Source organism: Staurois parvus, unplaced genomic scaffold (assembly GCF_062004578.1).
Source record: "Staurois parvus isolate SC_StPar_1 unplaced genomic scaffold, SC_StPar_1.0 ptg000991l, whole genome shotgun sequence".
NCBI classification, from domain to species: domain Eukaryota; kingdom Metazoa; phylum Chordata; class Amphibia; order Anura; family Ranidae; genus Staurois; species Staurois parvus.
Genome location: NW_028318787.1, coordinates 668374 through 684546, shown reverse-complemented (window position 1 = coordinate 684546; position 16173 = coordinate 668374). Strand labels below are relative to the sequence as shown.

At 47.2% G+C, this 16173-nt stretch overlaps 1 long non-coding RNA gene across 1 annotated transcript in view; it reads right to left on the bottom strand.

The window, feature by feature from the left end:
* Positions 1-15692, bottom strand: part of LOC149441390 (uncharacterized) — a 136538-nt gene extending 120846 nt beyond the window's left edge. The window contains exon 1 of the long non-coding RNA XR_016307389.1: positions 15630-15692. This is a non-coding gene — a long non-coding RNA (uncharacterized LOC149441390). The remainder of the gene's footprint in view (positions 1-15629) is intronic.
* Positions 15693-16173: the final 481 nt, after the last annotated feature.

Sequence of the window (16173 nt, the reverse complement as noted above, 5' to 3'; positions counted from 1 at the left end):
CCACCATATACCCACATACAGCCGCTCATAGCTATTCATTTCTGTTGAAGACGGTATGCAGCTCCGGGACTTACCAGACATATGCAATAATTATATCATACATGGCCCCGTACAGCCAAGCGCATGGGGCCAAATGAAAACTTCTCCTTGCCCGTGTAACGAGACTAAAATCTGGCTACCAATGAATTGCCCCATGCTGTCAGCCGAAGAATACAAAGCAAAACGCCCCGGCTATGTGACTCCAGCACCTAAGCAGAACTAAACACACAGGCTTGACTGTTGCCCCCAAAAAAGTTACATTTAAGGCAAGCTGTGAATGAGAACTCTCACATATGGCTGTTGCTCGCAGCCAAACTGGAAAACCTTCAAGTGGCTGGTGCCATAACACATCACATGTGCAGCACCAAGGCAACTGCGGGTCAAACAAGCCTAAGATGACAGCTTTCTTGCCTGTACAGAATAGGAAGGTTTAGTTCTGCTTTAAAGCGACTGCCAGCCAGAATGGATTAGAGGGTGGTCCCCTGCAAGCAAAAACACAGAAAAAGAAAGTATGTCAGTGATTAATTGCTGTGTTTTTCATTTCCGTAAATCATTTTATTCATTCAAAAAATGCCTTAACCAAAGGTTCCCATATATGCGGCCATTCGGGCCGCTTATTGCGCGGCCACGAGAGCCCCTTCATTTGAATAGATTCCAGTGCCCCAAGATACCCACGGAAGAAGTCCCTGCACTGCTTCTGAAGATGCAGCCCACACGGGAACCTCGGTTCCCAGTACAGCTGTATTTTCCGGTGCGGGCGGCATACCATTAGAACTAATGGCACCCGCCCGCGGGTCCGCATTCCTCTGTGCGGGTGGGGCGGCTGCACAGATTTTTGTGCGGATCCGCAATCGCACCACCCGATAGAAGTCAACTTTCTATCACAGCCTCCTCCCTTCTTTTAATCCTAGCCCTCATAGTTCTGTCGCAAATGTCCGATAACTGTCTATGATGGCATAAAAAAAAGTGTCTCTGGGCATACACAGGGCTATCTTTTCTTGTGTCTGAAAGCTGTAGGCTCCAGGCACACTGGCTTAAAAAAACGCTGCTCCTTAATGAGTTTAGCGTTTTGCCGGTAGAAGCAACTAGGTTATCATGCGCATTATGTAGTTTAGAGGCATTTTTTTAAGCACAGCATTTAGAGGCAGAAAAAACACGGTTTTGCGTTTTTTGAGAGCATTTTTCTGGCAGGAAAAATGCTAAGCGCTCCTAAATGCTGCGAAACGCTAGTACAAAACCACTCAAAATTAGCTTTTTTTTTCTGCCAAGAGCACTGGAGTAAGCCAGTGTGTATAGAGCCAAACAGAGCTGTGGGAGAAAAGGAATGCTTGGGAAAGAGGGCAACTAAAGCCAGCCATACATTAACCACTTCCCATCCGGCCCATGTAAATAAACGGCCGGACGGGAGCAGGCCGAAGCGGGTGGCCGTTTATAAACGGCCCCCACATTCACTGCCTGTGCGTGCTCCCTGGGATCGCGCTGCAACACGATCCGGTGCCCGCAGTGTCATAACACCGATCGCTCTACGTGACCTCTGTGTGAGGTCCTGATATTCACTTCCTGACATCATTACTACTTGTGAAATCTGTGTATGGTCACAGAGGTCACATGGTACAAGGATATTCACAACAGCCTTGTACCATGTGACAAGCTGTGACTATACTCAGCTCTCACAGTATTTCTCAATGGCTGCAAGAATTCAGCCAGAGAAGGAGAAATTATTGCTTTTACAGCCTTTATGGGTGTAAAAGCAATCAGTGTAAAAAAAGAAAACAAAAATCTTCATCACCCCCCACAAATAGTACAGTGTCACTATGGTGACAGTGTACTGCTAGGGTGACCGCATGTTAAAAAAAAAACAAAAAAAAACAAATAATAGTATAAAAAAATAAAATGTAAAGAAAAAATTTTGAAAAATTATAATTTTTGGTTAAACTAATTTGCGTTTTTTTTTTTTACTAAAAAAAAAAGCTGAATACATATTGGCCAAGATTTATGAAGAAATATTATTTATTTTCAAAATATTTAGAAGAAAAACACTTTTTTATTCAAAATGTTTGGACGTTTTTATTTATATAGCAAAAAATAAAAATCCCAGTGGTGAATAAATACCACCAAAATAAAGTTTTATCTGTCTCAAAAAAAATGCTAAAAAATTCATATGGGTACAGTGTTGCATGGCCGCGCAATTGTCATTCAAAGTGTGATAGCACTGAATATGGAAATTGGCCTGGACAGGAAGGGAGAGAAAGCGTCCGGACTTGAATTGGTTAAAGTGTATGCCTTGACAATAATGTATGCCGGGCTGCATCCCGAGATCTCAGCATTACTCAATTTCAGTTAATGAGCATGCACAGTGCCTCAAAGAAAGGACATTACTGAGGGGATTGTAGCTGTGAAAGGGTGGCTCCTGCATAATTAGTAGCAGTACCAACCAGAAAGTGGGCATAATCTGGGGCAGGACTAATGGCAAAGAAGGCATGATATGCGTTGGCCATGGGCAGGGCTGACAGTGACTTGGGAACTGAGATGAAGATGTCGGTAAGTTTAGGGTTTACTACTTTGTGGAAATCTATTTCTATTTTTCAGTTGGAAGGTTATAAACACTACACTTGCGCCCCCTGCTGGTGAATTAATGTACTGCATGGTATTCTTTCCTCTCCATGATGAACGTTTCTGAAAGCAGAATTAATTTTCTTCCACTTTACCTTTGTGTCTTTCTTTGTCTCTCCTCCTTTCTCTATACTTTCATACATTGTCTGTTGGTACCCTATATTTCCCTCTCACCCACCCTTCTCTCCTGCCTTCTTCTTTCTTTCTTCATTCTTTCATTCCTATCTTCATCTCCCCCAATGTTCCTTCTTTCTTTCCACTTGGTATTTGATTCTTGCTTTCCTTATTAGCAGTGGTGTCTTTCTTTCTTTCCTACAAATGCTGCAATTTTTACTCCCCACAAATGCAAGTCTAACAACCCATATAGGTGCACTGAAGGTGTTTTCTACCCTGAGCCCGGTGTCAGCCCAGTCCACAGTTTTTTACTTTTCCGTTGCCAACATGATGACCACTGGATGGGTCCAATCCACCGCAGTGTGCTAGAAATGTAGCTGATCACCACTAACTGTGCTCTGCAAAGGGCATATTTATGAATCAGTGGATGTGACATACACCAAACATTCAATAGAAGTGAATCAGTCACTGTAATGTAACACACATTCCCCAGGAAGATACACCTGCAGTGTCTCATGGCTTTATAAATATGCCCCTTGATGTCAGTGTGAGTCTCTACCATCTTCTGCTTCTGGAATTCAAAATATCTGTAAATGAAAGTAAGCAGTGCAGTATTTATTAGGACCAAATTATATCTAGCATATCACATCTGACGCTTGGCTGTCACCTTCATTAGGCTTCTTGTTCATAAAATCATTTCTAAAGTAAAGAAAGTCACAGCTGGCCAGTAACAAGAACAAGAGGTAAGTGACTCGCACCGACAACTCACACTGACACAGACAGTTCAGGTTTAACATCTGCTGCTCCAGGGGAAACGATCAGAGGAAAGACAAAAGAGCTGCACACATCAACTACAGATGATCAACATATGGACTGGCTGAAGTCATACTAATCAAAGAGGTTTCTGATTGGAACCCATTGCACCTCTTTTTGGGAGCGCACTGCAACAAACTAATGTCCATTGGAAGGTGTGCTTGGGTACTAAATGTATTGTTGAAGCGGAGCTATACTCACCTTCTCTCCAGCACTGTGATGTCCTGAAGCTGGCCAGGCCAAGATGACATCACTCCCGCACGTGTGCGAGGTCATTCATCTCCGAAATTCTATACTAAGCTGTTTGTGCAGAGGGGCAGGTAACAGGTCTGGATCTAGCCTGTCTGATATGGGGGTGCAGTAAAAAACATCAGGGGGGCAGGGGATACAAGGTCAACAGGGCAGTGTATAGAAGTCAATATGGCAGTGTATAGGGGGGTCAGCAGGGCAGAGAGAGAGGGAAAGCAGTTCGTAGGGCAGAATACAGAGGTCATTAATTTGTAGGGCAGTTTACAGCAAGATATCAAGGAAGTTTACAGGGCTTAGCAGGGAAGTGTACAGGGGGTCTGCAGGACAGAGGATGAGAGGTCAGCAGGAGAGGGTACAAGAGTCAGTGGGGCAGTATACAAGGTGTTCTGTAGGGCGCAGGATAGGGGTCAGCAGGGCAGAGGATTGGATAAGCAGGAGAGTATACAAGAGTCAGTGGGGCAGTATACAAGGTGTTCTGTAGGGAGCAGGATAGGGGTCAGCAGGACAGAGGATGAGAGGTCAGCAGGAGAGGGTACAAGAGTCAGTGGGGCAGTATACAAGGGGTTCTGTAGGGCGCAGGATAGGGGTCAGCAGGGCAGAGGATTGGAGATAAGCAGGAGAGTGTACAAGAATCAGTGGGGCAGTATACAAGGGTTCAGTAGGGCAAAAGATAGGGGTAAGCAGGGCAAAGGACAGGGATCAACATACGAGATAACAGGGGTCAGCAGGGTGGGGTGGAGGGGGTTATCAGGGCAAAGACAGGGCAGTAAGGCAGAAGACAGGGTAGTAAGGCAGAACACAGGGCAGCAGGGAAGAAAAAAGGGGGTCAGCTGGGCAGAAAGAAGGGGGTCAGCAGGACAGTGGTCAGAAGGGCAGTGTGTGGGGGTCAGCAGGATGGAGGACAGGGGTCAGAAGGGCAGGGTACAGAAGGTCAGCAGGGTAGAGGACAGGGGTCAGAAGAGAAGAGGACAGGGTCAAAACTGCAACATAGCAGCCAGCTATACACTGCAGATTGAGGCTGTGTCTGAAAGGGAATCTGATCTCAACTATGTGCTGTGTGGGGAGGAGGACATCTATTGACTGCCCTGTGTGTGGTGTCAGGACAAGGTCATCTAGTTTCCAGGGTGAAGATGACAAACCAATGCCCCCTATGTTTGAGCATCCTGTCTCAGCATAAATCCCCCCCTGAAAAAAATAGCACTAATCAGCACGCTCCCCCCAAGCATAACTTTTGTCAACAAGCCAAAATTCTCCCCAAAAAACAATGCAAAAACATCCTCCTCCTCCCAGTATAAACCCCCATCCCGGCACAATCTTCGCCCCCCAATCCCACCTCCAATGCCCCCAATATCCTCTCCAAGCAAAAATCTACCTCACCCAAAAAAATTACCCCTCCAAGCACACATTCACTTTCCCCTCAAATTACCCATCCAAGCACAAATCTCCCCAAAATTCTCCTCCTTAGCATAAATCCCCCCTCCCATCCAAGCACAAATTCCCCTCCAGTCCTCCCTCTTAACCCAAATTCCTTCACCACCTCCTAGCACAAATCCCCCCCACTAATTCCCCCTCCTAGCACAAACCTCCCCAACCCCCCCTTTCTAACACAAATCCCCCCCCCAATTTCTCCATCTAGCACAAATCCCCCCGCTAATCACCCTTCTAGCACAAATCCCCCTGCTAATCCCCCCCTTCTAGCACAAATCCCCATCCTTCAATCCCCTCCCTATGAAAAATTCCCCTAAATTATTACTTCTAGCACAACCCCCTGCCAAGGTACCCTTCCCAGCACAGATCCTGTCTCTTTCCAAATCCGTTGCTTCCTCTTAGCTCAAATCCCCTGCCCCCTCTTAGTTTAAATCCCCCGCCCCCTCCTAGTTTAAATCCCCCGCCCCCTCCTAGTTTAAATCCCCCGCCCCCTCCTAGTTTAAATCCCCCGCCCCCTCCTAGTTTAAATCCCCCGCCCCCTCCTAGTTTAAATCCCCCGCCCCCTCCTAGTTTAAATCCCCCGCCCCCTCCTAGTTTAAATCCCCCGCCCCCTCCTAGTTTAAATCCCCCTCCTAGTTTAAATCCCCCTCCCCCTCCTAGTTTAAATCCCCCGCCCCCTCCTAGTTTAAATCCCCCGCCCCCTCCTAGTTTAAATCCCCCGCCCCCTCCTAGTTTAAATCCCCCGCCCCCTCTTAGCCAAAATCCTCCGCCACCTCTTAGCCAAAATCCCCCGCCACCTCTTAGCCAAAATCCCCCACCCCCTCTTAGCTCAAATCCCCCGCCCCCTCTTAGCTCAAATCCCCCGCCCCCTCTTAGCTCAAATCCCCCGCCCCCTCTTAGCTCAAATCCTCCGCCCCCTCTTAGCTCAAATCCCCCGCCCCTTCTTAGCTCAAATCCCCCGCCCCTTCTTAGCCCAAATCCCCCGCCCCCTCTTAGCCCAAATCCCCCGCCCCCTCTTAGCCCAAATCCCCCGCCACCTCTTAGCCCAAATCCCCCGCCACCTCTTAGCCCAAATCCCCCGCCACCTCTTAGCCCAAATCCCCCGCCACCTCTTAGCTCAAATCCCCCGCCCCCTGCTACATATAGCAGATGACACAGGAGCAATCCTGTGTCATCTGCTATATGGGGAAGCGCTGTTCTGACAGGAGGAAGAGGCAGAGCTCTGCACAGTGCTACTCCATATAGCAGATGACACAGATTCGATCTGACCATCGGGCTGTACACAGTTTCATTACTAGCCATCTCCTCCAAGGACTGCTCATCCCCCAGCAGCAGCAAATGTAGAAAGGGAGCGGGTAATGAAACTGAGTACAGTCCGATGGTCAGAGCGATCCTGTGTCATCCGCTATATGGAGCAGCTCCTCTTTGCTCTCTCTTCTTCGTCGCTTTCTTAATTGCTCCAGGCTCCCTTTCCCTTGTCCCGGCTCTGAGTGTGGGGATGGGGGGGGGGGGCTCAGCAGTCTGGGGGGGCACAACTGAAATCGGGGGGGGAGACAGCCCACCCCAGCACCCCCCTATATACAGCCATGGCAGGTAACCAACTTTAATGCAGAAGAGACATTGTGGGGGTTATTTACTAGAGAGTGCAAAATCTGGTGCAGCTCCACATTGAAACCAGTCAGCTTCCAGGTTTTATTGCCAAAGCATAACTGAACAAGCTGAAACTGATTGGCTACCATGCACAGCTGCACCAGATTCTGACTACACCAGTTTCAGTAAATCTACCCCTGTATGTCTCTTTTGCATTAAAAATTCTGTCTGTTCATGATTTTTTTTCATTAACCGCTTAAGGACCACCCTATATCAAATATACTGCTATAGGGCGGCACCTGTGCACAGAATCACGTGTATATATATGTCATTTTGCAGTTCCAGGTAGGGGGTGCGAGCGCCCTACCCGCGCTGCCATTCGCGGCCACGGATGTCAATCACCGAGTCCCGGCCTGTAATTACCCGCTGGCGCCCAGTGATTACCGAGCATCTCCGACGGGCAGGAAGATTGTTTTGTTTACAACAATCTTCCTCCCTGTAAGCTCAAGCACACTGCTAGGGATGGCTGTGCACAGTACAGCCATCCCAATCAGTGTGCTTACAGTGAAGAACACACCCTTCCCAGTGAAGAACACACACTCCCAGCACACAGTTAACCCTTTGATCGCCCCTCACATTAACCCCTTCCTGCCCAGTTCAGTGGGGGGTTTTTTTTAGCACTGATCACTGTATTGGTGTCACTGGGGTGTCAGTGACACCAAGTTAGTTCCCCTCCAGTGTCAGAATGTCCGCCGCAGTAGCGCTAAAAGTCGCTGATCGCCGCCATTACTAGTAGAAAAAAAATCTCATTATCTATACCACCATTTGTAAACGCTATAACTTTCACGTAAACTGATTAATTTACATGTATTGGGATTTTTCTTTTTTAGCAAACACATGTCGCAGAATACATTTTGGCCTAAATTTATGACTAAATTAAATTTTTTTACTTTTTTTCTACTGGACATGTTTAATAGCAAAACGTCTGAAATATTGTTTTTTCTCAAAATTGTCGGTATATTTTTTGTTTATAGCTAAAAAAATAAAAAATGCACAGGTGATCAAATACCACTGAAAGAAAGCTCAATTCGTAGGAAAAAAGGACATAAATTTAATTTGGGTGCAGCGTTGCATGACCGTGCAATTGTCAATTAAAAGAACAAAGCGCCATAACGCTAAAAAAAATGTGGAAAAGGGGTAAATCCTCAGGAGGGCAAGTGGTTAAAGTTTCACTTTAAAGTGACACTAAATTCTAGTTCCAAAAAAATCTACACCATATTGCCAAAAGCATTGGGACGCTTGTCTTTACACACAAACATGAACTTTAATGACACCCAAGTCTTAGTCCGTAGGGTTCAATATTGAGTTGGCCCACCCTTTGCAGCTATAACAGCTTCAACTCTGTTGTTTCCTGTATCCCACGAGTCCTTTGGTTTCCTGAGCTCGAGGGACTTGGAAACTGGAAAAGACAAGAATGGGAAGTGTTTCACGCCATTTTACCGGAGTCCATGCTTATAGGAGGACGTGTCTGCAGTATCCTGCTGTGCTCTATGCTTGAGTAGCATATATATATATTGAAAATGTCCGTACAAATAATATAAATATATTTAGAGAGAATACCAATTAACAGAGATATATATTGGCTTGCTTCAAGTGCAGTGCTGTACAGGTTGCCTGATGGGGGCAGGAACTTCATTCATCCCCACCATTGCTATGGCAACCTGTACTGCACACGTCGCGCCGAGCAGTGTCTGCACTGCGCATGTGCGAGAACGAGTGTTGCATGCTGGGATACCCAGCAGCACGAATCTAGGAAATAAAGACCTGCGGGCTTCAGATGCCCACAGCCATCATGGCGCCGGCCTGCTTCACAGATCCTAGTAAATATTAACGATATTCAAAGTAATTACAAGGATTTTAATATTTCATTATTCCAATTGTTAATGATATTTGTAATGTCATCATGGATCTGCTTTTAAAAAAGTTTTCTTAAGGGGACTGCAACTCCGCTTTAACGGAGCGGACACCGGATGTTGATTTGGCTGCTCAGCATGCACTTGTACTGAGTACCCAAGTGTTTCTGAGTATGAGGGTAACCTGGGGGAATAAAGTTTTTTTTTCTTATAGGAGTCAGCGCCTCATTTACTCGCTCAACAGACGCGCTTCTGCTGAGCGTTTACAGAGCTTGAAACTTACCTTTCCTGACAATCCCCCAATCGGTGCTCATTACACTGCAAGGTCTCTCCCCTCCCTGCTAGTCCTCGATGATGGAAACAGGCAGGGAGGTAAGGAGGAGATAAGCAGAGCAATGTTAAAAATATTAAAATTTAAGTCGCCATAAAGCCCCTTTCGTTTATAAAAGCCCCAGACATTACTAAAAGCACTTCAGATTTAAATACGGTTTTGGTTATTTTTTTATTTTTCAGGACAAGTAGATTGTCATCAGGGACAAGTAGATTGGGACCCTGATTTACTCCTTAGACAAGAAATTTCTAAAAAAAAATGTCCACACCCCTGTATAGCCAGCTTAACCCCCTTCTGCCACCACCTCCCAGCCCTTTATAAGAGCTTCAAAATGCTGGGATGCAGACACTCTGATCACATGACCACTGTGATTGGCAGTCACATGATCGGAAAGCTCCCGTTCGCAAGTAGGCATTGGGAGCTTTCCAGGATCTGCCGGTAACTGTGCTGGGAGCGCACAAAAATGGTTACATTTGGGACATTTGAGCCCACCCATCTAGAAGGCACATATATGCATGCTAAAACCTGTCACTGACAGTAATGGACGAGAAAACTTTATAACAGAACCCCAAATAGAAGTATAAATTCAGCAAGTGTTAGAATCCTTAACTGCTTTATAAAAAAAATCAAAGCATTTTGGCTAAACTTATACTTTCATGAATACTAAATATAACCAGCAATAATAGCAGAGGAGCGAGTCTGAAAACTTCCCATTAAACCAGGGAATACCATCCGAATCAAAAAAGCATTTGCTCATAGCGCCATTTTAGTTTAGTAACTATTCACACTCCAGCTGGAATCTGATCGGTTGATATGGGCAACATCTCCACTTGTTTGATAGGTTTTTTTTTTTTTTAACGTACCGCCACTTCTAAAACTTAAACTGTTCTGATTGGGCAAAGCTTCAACACTTTCTGGTAGCACCAAATTTGCCCACCCCCTCCTGCCTCTTACACATGGGTACTGCACTATAGTGGTGCAGCGAAATTAAAATTCTGGTGCCGAAACCGAAAATTCAAAATGCACTTGGCCGAAAACCAAAATGCGCAGTTTTTAAAAATTAATATATATTTATTGGAAAAAAATACACTTTAATTAAAAAAATATATATATACCCCAATTTTTTTGTAAAATATGAAAGAGAATGTTACGGCGAATAAATAGATACCCAACATGTCACTCTTTAAAATTGTGACCGTTCGTGGAATGGCGTGCAAGTGCGGTACTTAAAAATCTCCATGGCTGATGCTTTAAAAATTTCTACAGGTTACCAGTGTAAAGTTACAGAGAAGTTCTAGTGTGAGAATTATTGCTCTTGCTTCAACATTCATGGCGATACCTCACATGTGTGGTTTGAACACCATTTACATATGTGGGCATGGCCTACGTATGTGTTTACCACTACGTGTGAGCACGGGGGGGGGGGGGGGGGACAGGGCACTTTAAACTTCTTTTTTTTAATTTCATGGTTTTTTTTCCTTATTTGCACGGTTTCTTTAAAAAAAATTTGAATTACTTTTACTCTTATCACAAGAAATACATGCATCCCTTGTGATAGAAATTAGTGACAGGTCCTCTTTATGGAGAGATATGGGGTCAATAAGACCTCATATCTCTCCTCTGCAGTGCAAAGCATTAGATAAAAAAAAAGCATTGATCTAGTGTTTAAAAAAAAAAAAAAAAAATGGCCAGAACGGGAAATGACATCACTCCGGTCCTCCATGGGCATAGAGGTGTGTGGGGGCCATCTTTCCTTCACACATCTCTATGCCCAGATCGATGGTTTCTCAGGAAAGGCTGAACTACCGAGTGGAGGCGGCGGCGAGTGGGCGGCGGCGATGGCAGGCAAGGTATTTTCGGCACCTGTATGGGTACTTTTTTTTTCATTTCGGCTGCTGGCCGAAAGGGGTGTTTTCCGAAATTTCGATGCATCCCTACTGCTCCATCACCATAATGGGTTTCTTCACAGTACAGCATGAAAGGACATGTAAGACAACAGGGAGTGACTACAAGCACACAGAATCACTAGGCATGACAACAAAGCTGCTCTGTTGAATGGCAGTAGGTAAGCATTGCCACTCAAGAAGGAATACAATTGGCAAAATAGAACTTTAACCGCCTCCCGCCTGCCATATAGTACAATGACGGGCGCAAGGCGGTTCTCTCGTTCTGGGAGGACGTCGTATGACATCCTCCCATTCTAACCACTCATGCGCGGCGATCATTGACCAATGGAAAGAGCCAAAGATGTCGGCTCGGTCATGTGATCAGCTGTGTCCAATCACAGCTGATCGCATGTAAACAGGGAAATGTCGGTTATCGGCATTTCTCTCCTCACAGCATTCCTCGGAGGGGACATCTACACTGATCATCAGAGCACTGATGATCTGTGTAGCCCCAGCAGTGCCACCTGTCAGTGTCCATCAGTGCCAGCTGTCAGCGCTCATCCAAGCCACCTGCCAGTGCCCATCAGTGCCACATTTCAGTGCCTACCAGTGCACAATGCCACATATCAGTGCCCATCTGAGCTGCCTTTCAGTGTCAAGAATCAGTGCCACCTATCAATTCCAGTCAGTGCCACCTATCAGTGCTGCCAATCAGAACTGCCTATCAGTGCCCTCCAGTGCCGCCTATCAGTGCCCGCCAGAGCCACCTATCAGTGCCCGCCAGAGCCGCCTATCAGTGCCATATATGAGTGCTGCTTTTCAGTGTGCATCAGTGATGTCTGTCAATGCCCATCAATGCCACCTACCAGTGCCTCCTAATTAGTGCCCATCAGTGCCACCTATCAGTGTCCATCAGTGCAGCCCAGGGATGGACTGACCATTCGAGCACTCGGGCAGTGCCCGAGGGCCCGGGGTCAGTAGGGGGCCCCATGAAATGCCCCTGGTACCTTTTATAGGCTTTTTTGGGTGTGCTTTGAGTGTGGTAAGGGCACAGGGGCCCCATGATCCCCTATTGCCCCCTTAGTTTTCACCTGATCAGTCCAGTAACACACCTCCTGTATTAAGAGCGTACCCACTCTGGATGGAAGAGCACAGGGGACAACTTTGGACAGCAGTGTTGCCAGTCTGGTGAGAGGGGAGGGTTAAATGTACTAGCAGATTTAAATACACTAAACAAACCAAGTCAAACCGCAGATTACACGTCAGTCTCACAAGCAGTTACAGCAAACTGTATTTTTTTTTAGCTTTTGGGATAAATAAAAGCTGATCACTGTAACCATCCCTGTCAGTGGCTAATAGTTAGTCTCAAACCTCTAACTGCTACATATGAAGGACAGCTGGTTCTGTTGAAAAATAGACTTAATGGCTCAATCACCAGATGAAAATAAAGGGAACAAAGCCTATAAAAGAAAACTAGTGCAGCCACCACCACAAATAAACATTGGGAAGTAAATGGGCTGCCCTATGCGTGACATGTTTACATGTGAAAATCGCACAAAATCAAAAATGGGAATGAGTGTTTCTGCTACAGCTTCTGCTCAGGATGTGAATGGAATGTGCTTGGGAGGAGGAGTGCTTTTAGGCAGCAAGAATGACCTGGGAGGACAGGTAAGGGGAAAAAAAAATAAAAATCTTCTTACCAAAGTCACATAGGAGTTACTTCATATCTAATGCTGATGCCACTTCCGTGAATTTCTATATTAGTCTACAGGGCTGAAATAAAAGGGCACCGCTGAAAAATGTCATTTCCCTCATTCTGCAATTGTGTGCAACCCAAATCCATCAGAAGTCACACTAGTGTGAGGGCCGGTTCACACCACATGCCGTCCAATACGTTTATTTGCTGCATCAATAGACGGTACAGTTTACACCATTGCAATACGTGCCAGTACAGTCCACAAAAGTACAACATGCTGCATTATTTCAGCAAAGAACTGCACTGGAACACATTACAGAGAAAAAAAACACAAAACAAAACACACACAGGAAACTTCAAGAAAAAAACAAAGAGGGGTAGAAATGCACTGAAACACATTGAAAATGTATAAAAATGAATCGGAATGCATCAAGAACACGAATGCAAAAAAAAGCATTCAGACTTTGTTTCTGTGGTGGGAACTGGCCCCTAAGGGGCCTAATTAGTGACATGTGCATTCCGGTGTGTTTTATGTGTTTTGCCGCATTCCAGCACAGTTCCATGCAGAAAAAAGGCAGCATGTTCTACTTTTGACTGTTCTGGAACGTGCTTGCACTGGTGAGAACTCTGCCACTGGAATCCATGTCAATTACTGTCTAAAAGTGTTTGATGCAGAAAAAAATGCATTAGACTGCATGTGGTATGAACGGGCCCTAAGACCATTTTAAAGATCGCTCCCTCTTTGTACATGCAGTGCTGGATAGGAAGAGTGTTACTGAAGGATCACCAGATGAAAGGGGTGGACATGAAATCTAATCCATCCAGCAAATGTGAACATGAAATCTAATGCCCATCTGAGGACTGGAACGCTGCAATATATTACATTTGGTTGTTGGGATTAGCTGGAATCCAACAGTGGAGGTCAATGCAAAAATGAAGTAAGGCCTCAAGTGTGGCCCCGACCCTTCCAGAGGATCCCACAATAGCAGTGGGTTTTAACACCTCAATGCACCAAAATTTTAGTTCAACTGCATTTTTTGCAACGTATTACAATGCACACTAGAGCAGCTGTATACAACGGCCACCAGCACTGGCGCCAGTGGACGCAATAAGAACTGCGCACCTCTGGCACCAGCGGACACAAACAATGCGCACCTCTGGCGCCAGCAAATGCCATGAAAGCTGCGCACCTCTGGCGCCAACGGACACAAAAGCTGTGCAGCATAGGTGTCGGCAGACGCAATGAAAACAGCCCACCTGTGGCGACAGAAGACGCAATGATAGCTGTACACATCTAGCACCAGCGGACACAAAGCGCACCACTGTCGCCAGCGGATGCAATGAAAGTTGCGCACCTCTGGCGCTAGCAGACGAAAGCAGTGCAGCATAGGTGTCAGCAGGTGAAATGAAAACTGCGCACCTCTGGCGCCAGCAGAGGCAATGACAAGTGCGAAAATCTGGCGCCACCCGACGCAATGACAAGTGCGCACCTCTGGCACCAGCGGATGCAATGAAAGCTGCGCACCTCTGGCGCCAACGGACACAAACAATGCGCACCTCTGGTGCCAGCAGATGCAATGAAAGCTGCGCACCTCTGGCACCAGCGGACACAAAAGCTGTGCAGCATAGGTGTCGGCAGACGCAATGAAAACAGCCCACCTGTGGCGACAGCAGACGCAATGATAGCAGTACACATCTAGCGCCAGCGGACACAAAGCGCACCTCTGGCGCCAGCGGATGCAATGAAAGTTGCGCACCTCTAGCGCTAGCAGACGAAAGCAGTGCAGCATAGGTGTCAGCAGGTGAAATGACAGCTGCGCACCTCTGGCGCCAGCAGAGGCAATGACAGCTGCGCACCTCTGGCGCCAGCAGAGGCAATGAAAGCTGCGCACCTGTGGCGCCAGCAGACGCAATGACAACTGCGCACCTCTGGCGCCAGCAGACGCAATGAAAAGTGCGCACCTCCGGCGCCAGCAGACGCAATGAAAAGTGCGCACCTCCGGCGCCAGCAGAGGCAATGACAAGTGCGCACCTCTGGCGCCAGCAGTCGCAATGACAACAGCGCACCTCTGGCGCCAGCAGACACCATGAAAATTGCGCACCTCTGGCGCCAGCAGAGGCAATGACAGCTGCGCACCTCTGGCGCCAGCAGACGCAATGACAGCTGCGCACCTCTGGCGCCAGCAGATGCAATGACAGCTGCGCACCTCTAATGCCAACCGACGTCATGCTAGCTGCGCAGCATAGGTGTCAGCGGACAGCCACTTCTGGCGATATGGGGTCGCGGCTGGAATTACTGCAATTCCAAATCAAACTGTAATCCTGGCAAAAAGGTGCGATTTTTGCTCTGCTCACCGCTTCGCACAAAGCTTCTGCTCCTTTTTAGGTGACAAGCGGATTGACGTGCGTTTCTCTTGCGCTGCAAAGCTGCACATTTGAGATGACATTAAAAATGAATGGCATACAAACGCATGTGGTGCGTTTTGCCAGGATTGCAGTGCGAGTTAGTGCAGTGATAGAACTGCGGCCATCCCTCCAGCGATACCAAATCGCCAGATGTGAATGGGGCCTACAGGAGAGATCATCAGCGCACTCCCAGCCGCAAATCCCACCACACAGGAAAGGAAAGCAATGAGCTCTGCCCTGTGCAGGCCGGGGATGGCAGACATGGATGGGGGAGTGATGGGGGGATCCAGGTATGTCTGCCCCCCGACTTTTCCTGGTCATGACCACCTCTATAGCCGACCACACACTCCATCCCCCTCCTCCTCCTCCATCCAGCACATCGCGGCCTACACCACCCTGGGCATTCTCCTCACCCCCTCCGGCCTTCTATATCCTGCAACCTCGGCCCCTCCTCCACAGCACACCGCGGCCTACACCATCCGCCATCCCGACCTCCATTACACCTCACCGCGGCCTTCTCCTCACCACCCCCGGCTCTCTGTCCCCCTCACCTGTTATCTACCCGGAGGCCAGAATTCCTCCTGTCGGCTCACTGCATTCTCAGATAACCAAGATGGCCGCCCGAGGAAAGAAAACGACCCGGATGGAGCTGATTGGGAAGGGAGACATCAGTGGCGATGTGCGGGATTACCGCTGAGGAGGAATTAAACTTATTGTAATTTTGCTGTCATCTAGTGGCGGTATTCAGGAATGACCATTAAAATGAGAACAGTACATAGAAAATATCAAATTTATTTAGGCATATGTTTCCATGAAAATTCATAGTAGGCCTCAAAAGTGACAGGGGCGGGACTGGCTGGGATTGGCTGTGGCTGGCTGTGACTGGCTGTGGCTCAAGTCACTCTTACGCCTTGGAAGAAGGGATGTATTTGATGTCATTACAGCAGGAATCCAGTGAGGAGTGGGAGTATCATGCCTCTTCTGGACACTGCCGTCATCCGGGATCATCTCTCAGACCTGGCTCCCCACTACCATCCACTGAGGAGAGCTCCGACCCTCAGAGCAGCCTATAGTCTGGCTGGGCGCACTGGATGC